We start from the raw sequence: 18,904 nt of genomic DNA, 5'->3' as shown, positions 1-18,904 counted from the left end.
TATCTTCTTTAATTCTCTGTTGGATACTTCGGCTTGCCCATTAGTTTGAGGGTGATAGGGGGAGGCCACCTTATGATTCACATGATATTGACTCAACACCTTTTGAAGCTGAGCATTACAAAAATGCAAACCACCATCACTAATCAAGGTCCGAGGCACCCCAAATCGAGCAAAAATATTCTTCTTTATAAACTTTACCACAGTCTTAGCATCATTTCTTGGAGTGGCCACAGCTTCCACCCATTTAGACACGTAATCAACAGCCACCAAAATGTACTCATTACCTGCAGATGAAGGGAAGGGACCCATGAAGTCAATACCCCAGCAATCAAAAACTTCAACTTCCATAATGTTTTGAAGAGGCATCTCATTCCTTTGGGAAATTCCCCCCATTCTTTGACATTGATCACACTTCAAGGCATGGTGATGGGCATCTTAGAAATGTGTTGGCCAGAAAAATCCTGACTGTAAGACCTTAGCCGCTGTTTTATCTCCACCATAATGCCCTCCACATGGTGAATTATGATAGTGCCACAATATACCCTTGGCCTCCTCACTTGTCACACATCTTCTAAGGAGATTATCTACACCTACCTTGAACAAGTGTGGATCATCCCATATATAGAATCGAGCGTCATGGAAAAATTTCTTTTGCTGCTGCCAAGTGAGGTCTTTGGGAATGATACCAGCCGCCTTAAAATTGGCCATGTTAGCAAACCATGGTCTCTCTGCAATCAGAAACAAAGATTCATCAGGAAATTCATCTTTCATTTCAGCCTCCTTTAAAGTGACCTCTTCATTGACTAGTCTGGATAGGTGATCTGCTACCACATTTTCAGATCCCTTCTTGTCCTTGATGATTAAATCAAATTCTTAGAGTAACATTATCCATCTGATCAATCGTGGTTTGGAATCAGCTTTGTGCAACAAATATTTAATTGTTGCATGATCAGTGTAAATTACTATCTTTGACCCCACCAAATAAGATCGAAATTTCTCAAGTGCATAAACGATTGCCAACAATTCTTTCTTAGTGGTGGCATAATTGATCTGAGCATCATTCAACACTTTGCTGGCATAGTAGATGGTATGAAAAATTCTGCCCTTTTGTTGTCCCAGCACAGCACCTACTGCATAATAACTTGCATCACACATTAATTCAAACTCTTGTCCCTAGTCTGGTGCTATAATCATAGGAGTAGAGACCAACTTGGCTTTGAGTGTATTAAATGATTCTAAACATTCATCATTAAACACAAACACAACATCCTTGTTCATCAGATTACTCAGTGGTTTAGCAATTTTGGAAAAGTCTTTAATGAATCGTCGATAAAATCCAGCATGACCCAAAAAACTCTGTATACCTTTAACATTAACTGGAGGGGGAAGTTTATCAATAACATCAATCTTTTCTTTATCCACCTTAATTCCTCTTCTAGAAATCTTGTGTCCCAGCACGATGGCTTCTTGAACCATAAAGTGGCATTTTTCCCAGTTGAGCACCAAATTTGATTCTTCACACTATTGTAACACTTTCACTAGATTTGCTAGGCAATTTTCAAAAGATGCACCAAAGATAGAGAAATCATCCATAAAGACTTCAATACATTTCTCTACCATGTTAGCAAAACTTGCCATCATACATCTCTAGAAAGTAGTTGGGGCATTACATAAACCGAACAACATGCGGCGATAAGCAAATACACCAAAGGGGCATGTGAAAGTTGTCTTTTCTTGGTCCTGAGGATCCACTGCAATTTGATTGTAGCCTGAGTATCCATCTAAGAAATAGTAGAAAGATTGCCCTGCAAGTCTCTCAAGCATTTGGTTCATGAAGGGAAGCGAGTAATGGTCTTTCCTGGTGGCTTCATTTAGCTTCCTGTAATTAATACACATCCGCCACCCAATGACTATTCTTGTAGGAATTAGCTCATCTTTATCATTCTTTATCACTGTCATACTTCCCTTTTTCGGAACAACCTGAACAGGAGTAACCCATGAACTGTCTGAGATTAGGTAGATGAGCCCTGCCTCTAGCAACTTGAGCACTTCCTTCCATACTTCTTTCATTATTGGATTCAACCTTCTTTGAGGTTGTCTCACAGGCTTGTAATCAGCTTCCATATTAATTTTTTGCATACAATATGATGGCCTGATCCCTTTTAAATTAGAGATATGCCAACCAATAGTGGCTTTGTGACTTTTCAGAATCTGTACCGGTTGATCCTCTTCTTTCTTCTGCAAGGAGCTGCTAATTATTACAAGTTTAGTCTCATTGTCCTCCAAAAATACATACTTTAGATGCGCTGGAAGGGTCTTCAATTCTACTTTGGGCTTTTCTTTTGGTCTATTATTTTCAACTTCTTCAAACATCACATGATCAATAGACTCATCATCTGGATCATCCAGCTTTTTAATACAAGCCAGCATTTCTTGTCCATCTTTACTGACTAAGCATTTTGTCACATAGTCAAACTCTTTCTCCACATGAGTCTATAATACCATGGTTGAGGCTGTTAATTCTATCTCCTGCTCCAACATTTCTTCTTCAAAACAGGCCTCACTATCATCAGGGTGTTTCATTGCTTCAAACAAGTCAAAGGAGATCTTCTGATCCTCTACACTTAGTTCCAATTTACCTTTACCTATGTCTAATACACAACTAGCAATTGACAGATAAGGTTGTCCCAGAATGATTGGAACCTCATGGTCTTCATGCCTTTCTTCTTTGGTAATTGGTTGATGAGGAAATGTGTTAATTTGGAGATTATTTTCTTGTTGAGTGTGTACTTGTGAGCACTGCTCCCATTGTTGCGCTTTCTCCTCATCTTTTTCTTCTAAATCATGCTTATTTACAGGGCTTCCTTCTTAATCTTCAACCTCTACACATTCTTCTTCTCTTCTACCCATAACTTGAGTCACTTCTTTTACCAGCTTACCAACCTGAATTTCTGCACTTTTAAATGCTCGTTGAATAGATTCAATTGTATCCTTGAATTGCATTAACAAAGTATCCAGATTGGAACCTTTTTCTGCTTCATTTTGATAGTAGTGCTGTAACTCTGGTTCCCCTTGATAATTTTCTAAAGAATAGCTCTTGCCAAATTGAATCTCCTGATTTTGTATTGAATTATGATTAGCTTTAGAGCTAGCATGATATGCCATGAATTCTGCAAACACACTTTCAAGATCAGGGGCTCTTTCCTTTTCATATTGATTGTAAGGATTTAACTCCTGTCCCCACCCATAATTATTCATGGAATACATATAACAATTGTCCTTGTAATGCTCCCTTTGACAAAAGTCACAATTTATTTGTGGAATAAAAATAATAATCTCCATGATGTTGAATTAGAAGATCGAACTTCTTCGTCTAAAACGGAAGCTACTGTCCTGTCTTGCAACAATTTCCTTCTCCTTTCGGCTCAGTTCCTTCTTAAAGTGGCTTCAATTTCCAAGTCCAGAGGAACTAAATGACCTATAGGAGATCTATGCATACAAAACACTGACAGAAACATCGAATATCCAATTCAAGAAGAAAACAAATATAAACAAAACAAGTATTCACAAGTAATAAAAGAATAACAAATAGACAATTAATGAACTGAACTAAACTTTCCAAATAGAAAGAAGTTCCCCGGCAACGGCACCAAAAACTTGTTCGACGACCGGCAAGTGCATCGGATCGCGCAAGTAGTATAAAACGGTAAGTGAATACCGAGTATCAAACTCTTGGGGAACTTGTTTACATGGTAAAGTTGTGGTTTAGTAAATAAGTGTCTTGGAATGAAAGTTTGGTGTGTGGTATGGACAATTAAGTAAACTAAACTATTCAAAAGAAAATCACGTGAGTAGTGGTGTGTGAAGATAGATAGACAACGTGTTGGTCTTCCTACTGGGTGACTGATGTTATTAAGGATGTTCTCTACCTCACAATGTTCATGTGTTCTATGTTGTCTCCTAGACTGCTAAACCCCGATGTCTTATGCATGTTTAGCCTAATCGTAATCAAGTGTCGCCTTCAGATCCCTCTTGTTGGACTAAACTTAACCAAGACCGCATTAAGACATAACATATCAAACACTAGGTTATCGTACCCTGATGTCTCATGAAAATACGATAAGCTAGCTCTGTCCTATCAGGTTCTAAGGATCAAACCATTTCCCAATGTTGAGTGACCCTAACTACGGTTGCAGTTATGTGATCAAGGCAAAGGCACATTAGAATTAAGTACTGATAACACAGTGAACACATGAAACATCATTAAATAGATATGAAAGTATTTACATCAAGTACCCCATAGGAAGAACCAACTGAGGATTTAGCTCTCCATAGCTGGGAAGCTTCCTTTACAACAATGAAAAGAGAAGATGAAAGATAGAAGCAATATAAGTAATGGGGATGTCTACTCCACCTTTAGAAACCTCACGAACTCTGAAAATCTCATTCAAAGCTCTGCAGGATGGCTTCCTCTTCAAGCTCAGTTCTCCCTCAGTGGAAGATGAGCTCGCTTAACACGCGTTAGTGACTTCTGGCTTAGTGCCAGTTACACTCGCTCAGCTTGGAGGTGAAGATGGTGCACTTAGCGATTTGTGCTCGCTCAACGCCTCTATACAGCTCATCCTTCTTCCAGAATTGTCCTTGCGCTTAGCCATCAGATGGTGCGCTTAGCGAATGACATGCTTAGCCAGATGATGAGTGGCTTAGCGAGTTCATGAAATCTGCACTTCACCAATCTTGCCTATTTTACCTAAAATTAAAGTGGAATGATCATTAAATACACAAAATTGGGATACAAAGTACCTATTACCTAAATTATCAAAAAGTAATTACAATACTACCAAAAAAAACTATACATGGGAGGAGTTGTATACAATTTACAACAGTTTTTTTACACAAAAGTTAGTCGTATTGACCGACTAACAGGTACCTTGAGAAGTTTTGGATTGTAGGGAACAACATAACAATTATCAAGAATTATACCATTTTTCTCAGCAGTAATTTCTTCTTTTGTATATTTGATAACCACCTTGATCCATAATAGTTGAGCATTGAAAATTTTGGGAAAATACTTTAAACATTTTTCATCTTTCATGCATGATGCTGATTTGTTAGTTGAATCACAAGGGCCATACTTCATATGAGTTTTAACTAACTCATAAATCTTTTTGCTTGTGTGGGTTTGGTATTTCAGCAATAATTTTGTCAATATCTTTAGCAATTGAATACTTGTTGGATGGATGTAAGAAAAAAAGCATGTGTGGATGTGATAATCCTTTTTTTTTTTCTTCTGAAATTCAATTGTGTATATATCTGTACAAAAAAATAGTAAATACATAATGGTTAAGAATCATATGAAAGCATTAAGTATAAATAATTGATTAAAGAAAAAATAATGAAAATGGGGCACCAATTTTCCCAAAGATTTGATTATTCTTCAAATCTTTTATCAATTGATTAAACTTTATCTTGAATATTCTTGACACTATACCAGGATGATCTTGAGGCTTTAAATGTATTGGCTTAAGTAATCTTTGAATTTCTGGCCAATTTGGATTACATGTGAATGTTAAGAACATATTAGGGAATCTCACTGAACCACAAATTGCCATTACTTCATAATATAATTGATCCATGTATCTACGACCTCCTACAAATGTGGAAGGAAGTACTTTCCTCTATTTGATCCTCTTATTTGGCTTTGATCATAGGATTGATATAAATTGTTGTATTTCTTCACTCCTAATATAAAATAATCTTTCAAATTCCATTGTTGTAAATTGTTGTATTTCTTCACTCTTAATTGTTTATCCAGACAATTCTAATTAAACATCTAAGGTTCTGTTAAAGGCATTTTCTCAAAAGGGGTATTTAGAACAATTTAGAAGACAATGAACAAAAAAATAGTAAATAAAAAGAAATTGTAAGAAAAATAGTAATGTGAAATGAAATAGCAGAATTGATCACAATGCTGTGAGAATTGAGAGGTTTAAACAATTAGGGTTGAACTTGTTTTCCCTTATTCCAATGTAATAACCACAATTAATCTAATCATTCATGCGACTTATCCCCAATTCACAAATATATTCTAAACCTAATGTCTTAGGTGAAAGAGCCTAAATTATTTAGATTAATTCCCAATGTCTTGGCAAATTAATCTAAATAATCAACATTATCGATTAAGAATTATCAGAGTCTAATTGGTATTGACCTGTCTAGCGACAATCTCAATTAAGTACTCTTCTTAGTTTCAGGAATCAAAAGAGTGTTTGTCAACTAAACTAACAGTTCCTATGATCAAGCAATAGGTGATCAATCAAGAATAGACATTGAGAATAGAAGAAGAATAATAAATGCATAAAAAATTGTATTAAAATGGAGAATTACATGAAATTAGGTCAGTTGTTCCAATCCCAACAAATGAGGAGATTAGCTTCTCATAACTTGATTATAGTCCTTGAAAGAATTCATACAAACTGTAATGAATATCAAGCTAAAAGGCTAGAAATGATCTATCTCTCTCACAAAATAGCTGCTTCAATTCGTACCGAGATCCTTCTTCATTCGCGCACCATGTTTAGAAATTACTATAGGCTTAGGTCTGATTTGACTTCCTCGCTTAAGCTAGACCCTCTGAATTGGAATAACACAACTACTATATCTCCTCACTTAAGCATGAATAATTCCATGATTAAGTGAGACCTTCTAATTCCTTTCAAGACATCTTCTAACTCTCATCGCTTAAGCATGAATAGTGTCTAACTTAAGCATGAACAATGCCTTGCTTAAGCTAGGCCTTAAAAAATTTCAGCTTCTGTCTTTACTCACTTAAGCACACAACAAGCAACACTTAAGTGAGCAGATCTCTATTTGTGATTTCTTACTTAATTTCCTACAAAAACTCCACAAAAACATCAAGAAATCCTATAAACTAACAAAACAATGATCCTAGATGATAAAAACATGTGTTTGGGTAGGAGTGGGTAGCAAAGGATAAGTTATTGTTTGGGATGAAGATACACGACCAAGTGTCATCTCAAGTCTTGATTGGAGACTTATAGTTTGGATTTCGGGATAGAACCCCTGATAAACACCCTCCTGATTGTTTTCTTTTATTCCTTCTTTCTTTACTTTTTCTTATTCTTTTTCTATATATCGACCCTAACTTTTGCCTAGGCTTCCCTTTCGGATTTTCAACCTACTGAGTGAGAATTTCTTATTTTCCCTTAGGTTCGCTTGAAGCTCTTACATGGTGTCTATCATTGCCCTAGTGTAGGGTTTGGTGGTATCCACTGCCATTGTCTGTCACATCTTTGTAGCAAGAAGAAGTACTAAAAAAGAAGAAATGAAAGAAACTGTGTAGGTTCTCAAAAGAGAATTCTCAAGGACCAGAAAATATCTAAAAATTTTCAATTGACTGATTAAACCAAATGACTTACTTCTTGATCGAGGCCATACCCAAATCAAATAAACATTAAAATACAGTAACTAGGAAGTGATCCTAGGTCGTTTTCCAACGAGCAATGATAAACTAAATGTTCATAATATACTTGCAGTAATAGTAACGATTGGGGGGGGGGTTGTTTGTTTTGTGAAATAAAGAACAAGCGAACTAGAATGCAAAATTAATAGTATTAAAAATGGGTTGTTTCCTCTGATTCAGAAGCCACTCTCTTGTCCTAGGTTATGGAGAATTCATCCCTAACAATTAACCACTTAATCCAACCCTATTTTAATTTACTAAGTGAAAACCAACTTAGGGTTATCAATACGTGATTAGGCAACACATACACCAATTAACCCTTCATCCATTAAGCATGAACTCAAGTTAGTCTCAGAGGCAATTAATCGAACATGAAGCATGCACAGATTAATATTAACGAATGTGGGTTAATTGGTGAAGGGAAAACTGCCAGGAAGCTACATTATAAACAGAACCTCGAAGAGAGTTAAGCTTCATTCTCAGAAGGAAACAACACCAGAAAATTAGCCTTCCATAATTTCAACGAAAACAGAGAACATAAGTGAAACTAGGAGTAGAAACGTAAATAAAGATAAGAGCATAAAACGTAAATGAAACTAAGAACAGAAAACATAAATGAAACTAAAGGCAGAAGAAGAAACAAGAACGAAATTGTAATTAGAAGCAGAAAATGGAAAATTGCATTACGTGATCAGTAGCATTAGAACAGAAAAACGTAAAACCTCCAACCCTATGCTCTGAATAATGGTCTAACAGAATAGCCTTGCATGAATCCCAAGGATACTATTTAAAAGAGTCACTCAAAGTCACTGGGCCCTATTACATTATTCTGGCCCAAAACGAAATAAACACTGAGCCACATAAAATAAAATTGCAATCTCCTAATTAGAAATTAACTAAGGTAAGTGCTGCTTTATTTGCCCTCTTCAAGTCCACAACCAAAATCCGGATTAAGCCCAATGTTTCATTAATTCCTGAAATTAGATTAAAAACATCAAATTATCTAAATGAGCCCAAATAATAAAACTGCCTAATTAATTTGACAATTAAGACTAACCAGTAATTAAAATGGTGCAAAAAGGGTTTAAGAAATAGAAGAAAATGATGGCACATCACTTCTCACAAAACTTTTTAAGATATGATGAGTTGCATGCATGTTTTTATTTAGTATTTATTAATTTGAAGCACAGTCAATTAGATCTTTATTCAATTTTATGCATCACTTACTGATGTGTCATTATTTTCTCCTATTTCTTAACCCTTTTTATCATCATTTTAATTACTGATTAGCCTTAATTGTCAAATTAATTATGCAGTTTTATCATTTGGGCCTACTTGACTAATTTTGTGTTTATAATTTAATTTCAGGAGAATTATAAGCAATTGGGCTTGAATCCGGAATTGGGCTTGGACTGAAAATATATTTGTAAGCTTTGGGGCTGAGAACCTATATAACAACACTAGGGTTTTAGTTTTGGAGTTTTTTTGGAGAGAAGAATAATTTTAGGGTTTGCAATTCCAGTTTTCACTGTTCATGCGCACTGTTCACGTAGCAATAAAATTTGTTTTCTGCAATTTCGTTTTCTGCTTCAATCTGCAATTTCGTTTTCTGCTTCCAATTGCAATTTGGTTTTCTGCTAATTAATGGAAGGCTAAGTCTCCAGCGTTGTTTTCTCTTGAGGATCAAGCACAACTCTCTTTGAGGTTTTGTTATTACTATTGAATTCTGATCAGATTTCCTCTTCACCAATTGCTCTGTATTTGTTGCTACTAATCCATGCATGCTTAGTGCTTGATTAATTGTCTCTGCGCTTAATTTACGTTCATGCTTAATGATCAGTTTCATTCATGATTAATTGGTGTATGTGTTGCTTAATCACATAATGACAACCTTATGCTAAATTTCGCTTAGTAATTTAATTTAGGGTTGGATTAAGTGGTTGAACTGATTAGGGATAAATCCTTGTAACCTAGGATAAGAGACTTGCTTGTGAATCAAGAGGGAACAACATGTTTTAATTATGTTATTTTCTAATTAAAATTTGCTTGCTGTTTAATTTTCAAAAACAAACAACCCGCCCCCCAATTCGTTACTGTTTTGTCACTATCTGTTATGAACATTTGGTTGACCACTGCTCATTGGGAGACGACCTAGGATCACTTCCTAGATACTGTATTTTTAATGTTTATTTGATTCGGGTATGACCTCGATCAAATTTGGCGCCGTTGCCGGGGAGTAGTGGGCCAAATTTTCATAATAGTGTTTAGTTATTTTGTTTTGTGTAGCGTTCTGTTTTGCATTTCAGTCGCGTCCCCTATTTAGCGACTGTTTCTAGCGACTGTTTAGCGACTGATTCAGTTGGTTTTTTTGCTGTGAACAGTGATTAGCGACTGGGAATTAGCGACTGATTTTGCAATTTAATTAACGATTTTTGTTATGATAGTTAGAGTTGTTATTTTCGGCTGATTTTTTTTGTGGTAGTTTCTTTTAATCCATATTTTGTGCGAAAAATACCAGGAGCACTTTTGCTTCGGGTATCAGAATGACTATTATTATATATGCATTTGGGGTGGAAAAAAATTTCCTATACTGTGGCAACCCGCTTTAGCCGGTTGGGGTCTCCCAAACTCAAAAAATCAGCTGTTTACTAAGTTTTTTTTTCAAGTATTATTGTCCTATTTTTCTAAACTTTGCTTAAGTAGTTTTCATAGTTAGAATTTTAATTTTTGTTTGAAATTTTTTGTGTTATCTTTTCATGATTTTAGGGTGTTGCTCACAAAATTTCAGCTTATTTGGATATCATTTGACTATAGTTGTAGTTTTAACCCTCCCTTGGTGCTTGTTTGAGAACACATTATTTGCTGCATATAGTGCATGACTAGGGGCAATCCAGGTGATTTACAACCCTTTGATCTTGAAATAGATAAAACCTTTCATAGATTAGTTAGGCATAGTGTGTATCCTGATCATTCTGGGCATTTCGAGCATTTTGAGCATTCTGAGTATTCTGTTGCTGGTGATTCTGAATATTCTGATTTTGAGCATTCAACTACTAATTTTCATACTGAGAACATGACTCAACCTCCACCTCGCGAGAGGACTCTTAGGGAGATGCCTGCACCTGATTTCACTTATGAAAGCTTGCGCATTCAATATCCTGATGAGGGTGTTCCATATGTTCTCAAGACTGGACTAATACATTTGCTGCCAAAGTTTCATGGTTTTGCAGGTGAAGATCCTCATAAGCATCTTAAGGAGTTCCATATTGTTTTTTCCACCATGAAGCCCCCTGATGTCCATGAAGATCATATCTTTCTAAAGGCTTTTCCTCATTCTCTGGAGGGAGTGGCAAAAGATTGGCTATACTACCTTGCTCTCAGGTCCATTTTCAGCTGGGATGACCTTAAGAGGGTGTTCTTGGAGAAATTCTTCCCTGCATCTAGGACCACTGCCATCAGAAAAGACATTTCAGGCATCAGGCAACTTAGTGGAGAGAGCTTGTATGAGTATTGGGAAAGATTCAAGAAATTGTGTGCAAGCTGCCCTCACCACCAGATTTATGAGCAACTCCTTCTTCAATATTTCTATGAGGGACTTAGCAACATGGCGAGGAGTATGATTGATGCTGCCAATGGTGGAGCTCTTGGTGATATGACCCCTGCTGAGGCTAGGAATTTGATTGAGAAGATGGCTTCCAACTCCCAACAATTCAGTGCAAGAAATGATGCTATTGTCCTTAGAGGAGTCCATGAGGTGGCCACGGATTCATGTTCATCTACTAAAAATAAAATGCTTGAGGGAAAACTTGATGCCTTGGTCAACCTAGTAACTCAGCTTGCCATGAATCAGAAATCTACACATGTTGTAAGAGTCTGTGGTCTATGTTCTTCTGCAAATAACCATACAAATCTTTGTCCTTCTTTGCAACAATATGGAGTTAATGAGCAACCTGAAGCTTATGCTGCAAACATTTATAATAGACCCCCTCAGCAACAAAACCAACAACAACAGAATAATTATGATCTTTCAAGCAACAGATACAATCTAGGTTGGAGAACTCATCCAAATCTGAGATGGGCAAGTCCTCCACAACAACAACAGCTTGTCCCTCCTTTCCAGAATGTTGCTGGTCCAAGCAAGCCGTATGTTCCTCCTCCAATGCAGCAACAACAGCAACTGTCACAACAAAGACAACAAGTAACTGAGGCTCCTCCTCAACCTTCCTTAGAAGAGTTAGTGAGGCAAATGACCATCCAGAATATGCAATTTCAGCACGAGATAAATGCCTTCATTCAGAGTCTAACAAATCAGATGGGGCAAATGGCTACTCAGTTGAACCAAGCTCAGTCCCAAAATTCCGACAAATTGCCTTCACAAACTGTGCAGAATTCGAAAAATGTGAGTGCCATCACCCTGAGGTCTGGCAACCAAATTCAAGTGCCTCCACCAGTAGCAGCACCTGCACCTAAACCTGTCAAGCTTCAATCTACACATGAAAAAAAGGATGAAATAGTTGCACAAAAGAGAAAGTTTCCTAACAAAAATTTTCATGCAGGTGGACCTTCTTCTAGTAATTCTGACTTACCGCAGCCTCTTATCCCTTTTCCATTCCCACCTAGAGCAATTCCAAACAAAAAAATGGAAGAAGCAGAAAAGGAGATCTTGGAGTCCTTCAGGAAAGTAGAGGTGAACATACCTCTGCTAGATGCCATCAAGCAGATTCCAAGATATGCCAAGTTTCTAAAGGAGTTGTGCACCCACAAAAGGAAGCTCAAAGGCAGTGAAAGGATTAGCATGAGCAGAAATGTGTCAGCATTAATAGGTAAATCTGTTCATCACATTCCTGAGAAATGTAAGGACCCAGGTACTTTCTATATACCTTGCATTATTGGGAACAGTAAATTTGAAAAGGCCATGCTAGATCTAGGAGCATCAGTTAGCGTCATGCCTCTATCCATTTTCAATTCTTTATCTCTTGGACCTTTGCAATCTACAGATGTGGTGATTCATTTGGCAAATAAAAGTGTTGCTTACCCCACAGGTTTCATAGAGGATGTGCTGGTTCGGGTTGGTGAACTTATTTTTCCTGTTGATTTTTATGTTCTTAATATGGAAGAGGGATTTTCCCATGGTTCAGTTCCAATTATTTTAGGCAGGCCATTTATGAAAATAGCCCGAACCAAGATAGATGTTTATGTTGCACATTGTCTATGGAATTTGGTGATATTGTTGTTCATTTTAACATTCTTGATGCCATGAAACATCCATCTAAGGATCATTCTGTTTTTCGTGCTGAGATAATTGATCAGATTGTTGATGATTATATATTTGATTTTGATTTTGTTCTTTATGGTAGGAAACATCCATTTTTATCTGATCTGCATACTTGTCATTCCTTATGCATTGAATCTGAATTTGAGTTTGAATTTGATCCTGTATTTGATTTTTATGCTGAGAATGAATCTGAATTTGAGTCTGGTTCTGATTTCTGGGTGTTGTACCTCTTGATGTTGATTTTTTAGAGTCAAAATGCACTAACCATGTTGCAGGAAGTATATACACTTCTGACTTGCTTTATGAGGTACAGGATGAGGAACCTCCCTCTTTTCCTACCCTGGTTCCTCCCACTATTCAGCCACCACCCACACCAGAGTTGAAGCCCTTACCAGCAAACCTCAAATATGCTTACTTGGAGGACAAGGAAAAATTTCCTGTGATCATCTCTGCCTCCCTTGCTGCTGAGCAAGAGGAGAAGTTGTTACTAGTTCTCAAGAAGCACAAGAAGGCCATTAGATGGACTTTAGCAGACATTCCTGGTATTAGCCCATCTACCTGCATGCATAGGATACTTTTAGAGGATGGAGTTAAGCCAGTGAGGCAACCACAGCGGTGACTCAACCCCGTCACTCTAGATGTGGTGAAAAAGGAAGTGACCAAGCTCTTACAAGCTGGAATCATCTACCCCATTTCTTATAGCCAGTGGGTGAGTCCATTCCAAGTGGTTTCTAAGAAGACAAGCCTCACAGTGATTAAGAATGAAAGGGATGAGCTTATCCCCACAAGAGTGCAGAACAGCTGGCGAGTCTGCATTGATTATAGGAGGCTAAACCAGGTAACCAGAAAAGATCATTTTCCCCTGCCTTTCATTGATCAAATGCTTGAGCACTTGGCAGGTAAGTCCCATTACTGTTTTCTTGATGGCTTTTCTGGTTATTTACAAATTCATATTGCTCCTGAGGATCAAGAAAAGAACACATTCACATGTCCCTTTGGCACTTTTTAGAGAGTTGCATAGAGGTGTTTATGGATGATTTTACTGTTTATGGATCCTCTTTTGATGCATGTTTGGATAGTCTGGATAGAGTTTTCAATAGATGCATTGAAACTAACCTTGTACTGAATTTTGAAAAATGTCACTTCATGGTAGAACAAGGTATAGTTTTAAGGCATATCATTTCCAGTAGGGGCATAGAGGTAGACCTTGCAAAAATAGATGTTATTTCACAATTGCCTTACCCCTCTTGCATGCGAGAGGTTCGTTCTTTTCTTGGTCATGCAGGGTTTTATAGGCGCTTTATCAAGGATTTTAGCAAAGTGGCCCTTCGACTATCCAATCTAATGCAAAAGAAAGTGGAGTTTGATTTTGATGACCGATGCAAAGAGGCTTTTGATTGCCTCAAGCGTGCGGTGACTGCCACCCCTATCATTTAGGCACCTGATTGGACAACCCCATTTGAGCTAATGTGCGATGCATCCAATTACGCATTGGGGGCTGTCCTTGCTCAAAAGATTGATAAGCTGCCTCGAGTGATCTACTACTCTTCCAGAACTTCGGATGCTGGTCAAGAAAATTACACTACTACAGAGAAGGAGCTATTAGCGATAGTTTTTGCTCTTGAGAAATTTCGTTCATATTTACTTGGTACTCATGTTATTGTTTATACTGATTATGCAGCTCTAAAGTACCTGTTGAAGAAGGCTAAATCAAAGCCTAGATTGATCAGGTGGATGCTTTGGCTCCAAGAGTTTGATTTGGAAATCCGTGATCGGAGTGGTGCACAGAACCTCATGGCTAACCATCTGAGTAGGATTGAGCGCATGTCTGAGGACTCACCCATTCGGGATGATTTTCTGGATGACCATTTGTACATTCTGTATAGTATTTCTAATTCCTTTCCCACTCCCTGGTTTGCTAATATTGTGAATTATTTGGTTGCTTCTATTTTTCCTCCCTTAGCATCTAAAGCTCAAAATGATAATATTAAGAGCGATGCTAAGCATTATATTTAGGATGACCCCTATTTGTGGAAGTTGTGCAGTGACCAGGTTATTAGGAGATGCATTCCAGACCATGAGATTGACTCAGTCCTGCAATTCTGTCATTCTTCCACACCAGGTGGCCATCTTGGCATACAGAGGACAGCTCGCAAGGTGCTTGACTGCGGTTTCTATTGGCCCACCATCTTCAAGGATGCGTGGAGAATCTATAGCACTTGTGAGCCTTGTCCGAGAGCAGGCAGCTCACTTTCATGGAGACAGCTTATGCCTCAACAACCCATGTTATTATGTGAGGTGTTTGATGTCTGGGGTATAGATTTTATGGGGCATTTCCCTGTCTCTTTTGGTTTTGTTTATATTCTCCTTGCTGTTGATTATGTTTCAAAATGGGTGGAAGCCAAACCCACCAGAACTAACGATGATAAAGTTGTTGAGGATTTTGTTAGATCTAATCTGTTTTGCAGGTTTGGAGTCCTTGTAGAAGCAAGCTTCATGATGATGAATCAAGTATGAATCAAGTAGTTTTGATGATGACAAAAAGCCCAAAAGAATGATTTCAAGATTGACTCAACAAGTTCAAGATCAAGATTAATTTCAAGATTCAAGAAAAGACATCAAGAAGAATCAAGATTCAAGAGAAGAAATCAAGAAGCAACAAGTCAAGACTTCACAAGGGAAGTATTGAAAAGGATTTTTCAAAAACCAAACATAGCACAGTTTTGTTTTACAAATGAGTTTTCTCAAATTTTTCTAAGTTACGAGAGTATTTACTCTATGGTAATCGATTACTAGTTTCATGTAATCAATTACCAGTGATAAAATTTGATTTAAAAAAGTTTTAACAGAATTTGCAACATTCCAAATGATTTTTAAATGGTGTAATCAATTACCAGTGTATCTGAATGTTGAAATTCAAATTCAATTGTGAAGAGTCACATCTTTTCATAAAATGCATTGTGTAATCGATTACATGATTATGGTAATCGATTACATGATTATGGTAATCGATTACCAGTGACAAATTTTGAATAAAAGGTCAAGATATGTAACTCTTGACATGATTTTCTCAAGGTTATAACTCTTCCAATGGTTTTCTTGACTAGACATGAAGAGCTATAAAAGCAAGACCTTGACTTGCATTAAAAAAAAAGAACTTCTTGAACAACATTTGAGAAACCTTTAAACCTTTACAACCTTTACGATTCTTTAAGAATTCTTTCCTACTCATCTTTCTTATTCTTCCTTTGCTAAAAAGCATTCTAAGTTTTCTGTTTTCCAAACCTTGTTCTTCTGCAAGTGAAATCTCTACAGAAAACAAAAGTGTGCTATAACTTTTTCATTCTCTTCTCCCTTTGCCAAAAAGAATTCAACAAGGACTAATCACTTGAATTCTTTTTGTGTCTCTCTTCTCCCTTTTCCAAAAGAATGAAGGACTAACCGCCTGAGAATTCTTTTGATTCTTCCCTTTCCCATAAACAAAAGATTTCAAAGGACTAACCGCCTGAGATATCTTTTGTTTCCCCTTACAAAGATTCAAAGGACTAACCGCCTGAGAATCCTTTGTCTTAACACATTGGAGGGTACATCCTTTGTGGTACAAGTAGAGGGTACATCTACTTGGGTTGTTGTAACTGAGAACAAGAGATGGTACATCTCTTGTGGATCAGTTCAAGTGGAGGGTACATCCACTTGGTTGTTCAAAGAGAACAAGGAAGGGTACATCCCTTGTGAATCTTTGCTTGTAAAGGATATTACAAGGTTGAAAGAAATCTCAAGAACCGGTGGTTGCTTGGGGACTGGATGTAGACACAGGTTGTTGCCGAACCAATATAAAATTCTTGTGTTTGTCTTCTTCTTCCCTATACTTTTTAATTTCCGCTGTGTACTTTACTTTTACGCTTTACTTTTGTTTAAGTTACATAACTTAGTAGTAAAGCCTAATTGAATCTAGTAACATTAAGAAGGATAGATTTTTAATTATTCAAGATACATTAATAATTAATTCAACCCCCCCTTCTTAATTATTCCAAGGCCACTTGATCCAACAAGTGGTATCAGAGCAGGTATCTTGAGAAAAGTTTCACAACTTCAAGATTCATGGCCTCCTCAAATTTTATGTTTCCGGAAGGAAACTCCATCCATAGGCCACCTATCTTTAATGGTGAGGGTTACCACTATTGGAAAACCCGAATGCAAATTTTTATTGAAGCCATAGATTTAAACATTTGGGAAGCAATAGAAATAGGACCTTACATACCCACCGTAGTAGATGTAAGCACTAGCACCACAACACAAAAACCTAGAGATAAGTGGACTGAAGAGGATAGAAGAAAAGTCCAATATAATCTTAAAGCCAAAAACATTATCACTTCAACCCTAGGAATAGATGAGTATTTTAGAGTGTCAAACTGCACAAAAGCAAAGGAGATGTGGGATACTCTCCAACTTACACATGAAGGCACCACTAATGTGAAAAGATCTAGAGTCAAAACCCTTACACATGAATATGAATTGTTTAGGATGAACCCTAATGAGAACATCCAAAGTATGCAAAAAAGATTCACACATATAGTCAATCATCTTGCCTCCTTAGGAAAAGCCTTTCCTATTGAAGATTTAATTAATAAAGTTTTGAGATGCTTAAGTAGGGAATGACAGCCCAAGGTAACTGCCATTTCTGAAAGTAAAGATCTTTCTTCTATGTCTCTTGCCACTTTGTTTGGCAAATTGCAGGAACATGAAATGGAACTTCAATGACTTAATCAAAATGAAGAAACCAACAAAAAGAAAAGAGGCATAGTACTTGAAGCCTCCTCATCAATGCAAGAGGAAAATGAAGATGAAGAATCAGAAAATGAAAAAGACTTCTCACTCTTTGTGAAGAAGTTTCAAAATTTGTCAAGAAGAGAAGAATCGAGAGGCGTCAAAACTTCCACAATGGAAAAAGATCTCAAGAAGACTCTCAAACTCTTAGATGCTACAAATGCAACCAACTTGGTCACATCAAAGCAAATTGTCCCTCAAATGAGGAATGGCCTGAGAAGAGTGATAAGAAAAGGTATGAAGAAAGAAGGACCAAGAAGGCTTACATTGCATGGGATGACAATGACTCATCCGATGGTTCAGAGAAGGAGATCAACCTTCTAACCAAGGACTATGTGAGCGATGAGAACATCTCTCAAGAAGATTAAGGAAAAACCAAAAGTATGACTTCCATCTATGAAGATCTAGGCACTTAAATCATGAAAAAGGTAACATCAAAACCATTCTTTTTTAAAATTAATTTGGTTGAAACTTTCCTTTCAATTAACTTGTTATATGATGACTAAAAAAATTGTATTTGTTTGTCTTGATTGATTGAAATTGTGAGTATATGTTTATATGTCTTGATTGAGTTAATTTTCTTTCTCAAAGCATGAAGTTTCTTTTTAAATACTTGATAAAGTCTGATGCAATCCTACCCCGCAAGGGCATTGGATAGAAGACTCCAAGTAGATTAGGCCAGAGATCCAAGGGAAGGCCCTAGGGTTCTCATGAGCCTTATGGTAGATTTTGAGCCCATGGACTAAGTATGAGCCCGCTTATCTTTGTAAATATTAGAATAGGTTTTTCCTTCATTAGGGCCTTGTATTTTGGCCATTCTAGTAGTATAGGGTTTTAGCCTTGAATTTCGAGGCATTTTGAGTAGTCTTTGTAGTAGGGACTTTTTTGTATTTTCATGTATTTTGTCATGGGGTGAGCTTAGATATTATAGGGGGTGTGTAGCTAAGCTCTAGCTTCTCATCTCAAGGAGGTGAGCTTAGCTATTAGAGAGGTGTGTGTAGCTAAGCTCTAGCTTCTTTAAGAATCTTCTGAAGGAAGCTTCTCAAGGAGGTGAGCTTAGTTATTAGAGGGGTGTGTGTAGCTAAGCTCTAGCTTCTCAAGGAAGTTTTCTCAAAGAAGCTTCTCAAGGAAGTTTTCTCAAGAAAGCTTCTCAAGGAAGCTACCTAGTCTATAAATAGAAACATGTGTAACACTTGTTGTAACTTTGATGGATGAGAGTCTTGTGAAACACAACTCAAAGTTCAACTTCTCTCCCTTTTTCTTCCTTCAATTTCGTGCTCCTCACTCTCTCTTTCTCTCCCTCTTTCTTTTCCTCCATT

At 37.0% G+C, this 18,904-nt stretch overlaps 1 non-coding gene across 1 annotated transcript; it reads right to left on the bottom strand.

The window, feature by feature from the left end:
• Nucleotides 1–10,934: 10,934 nt before the first annotated feature.
• On the bottom strand, nucleotides 10,935–11,041 carry LOC113000939 (small nucleolar RNA R71). The gene has a single exon (XR_003266236.1). It is a non-coding gene; the product is annotated as a small nucleolar RNA R71 (small nucleolar RNA).
• Between the last annotated feature and the right edge of the window lie 7,863 nt (nucleotides 11,042–18,904).

Source organism: Glycine max, chromosome 11, assembly GCF_000004515.6.
Source record: "Glycine max cultivar Williams 82 chromosome 11, Glycine_max_v4.0, whole genome shotgun sequence".
NCBI classification, from domain to species: domain Eukaryota; kingdom Viridiplantae; phylum Streptophyta; class Magnoliopsida; order Fabales; family Fabaceae; genus Glycine; species Glycine max.
The sequence above is the reverse complement of the archived record's forward strand: the minus strand, read 5'-3'. Positions and strand labels throughout refer to the sequence as shown.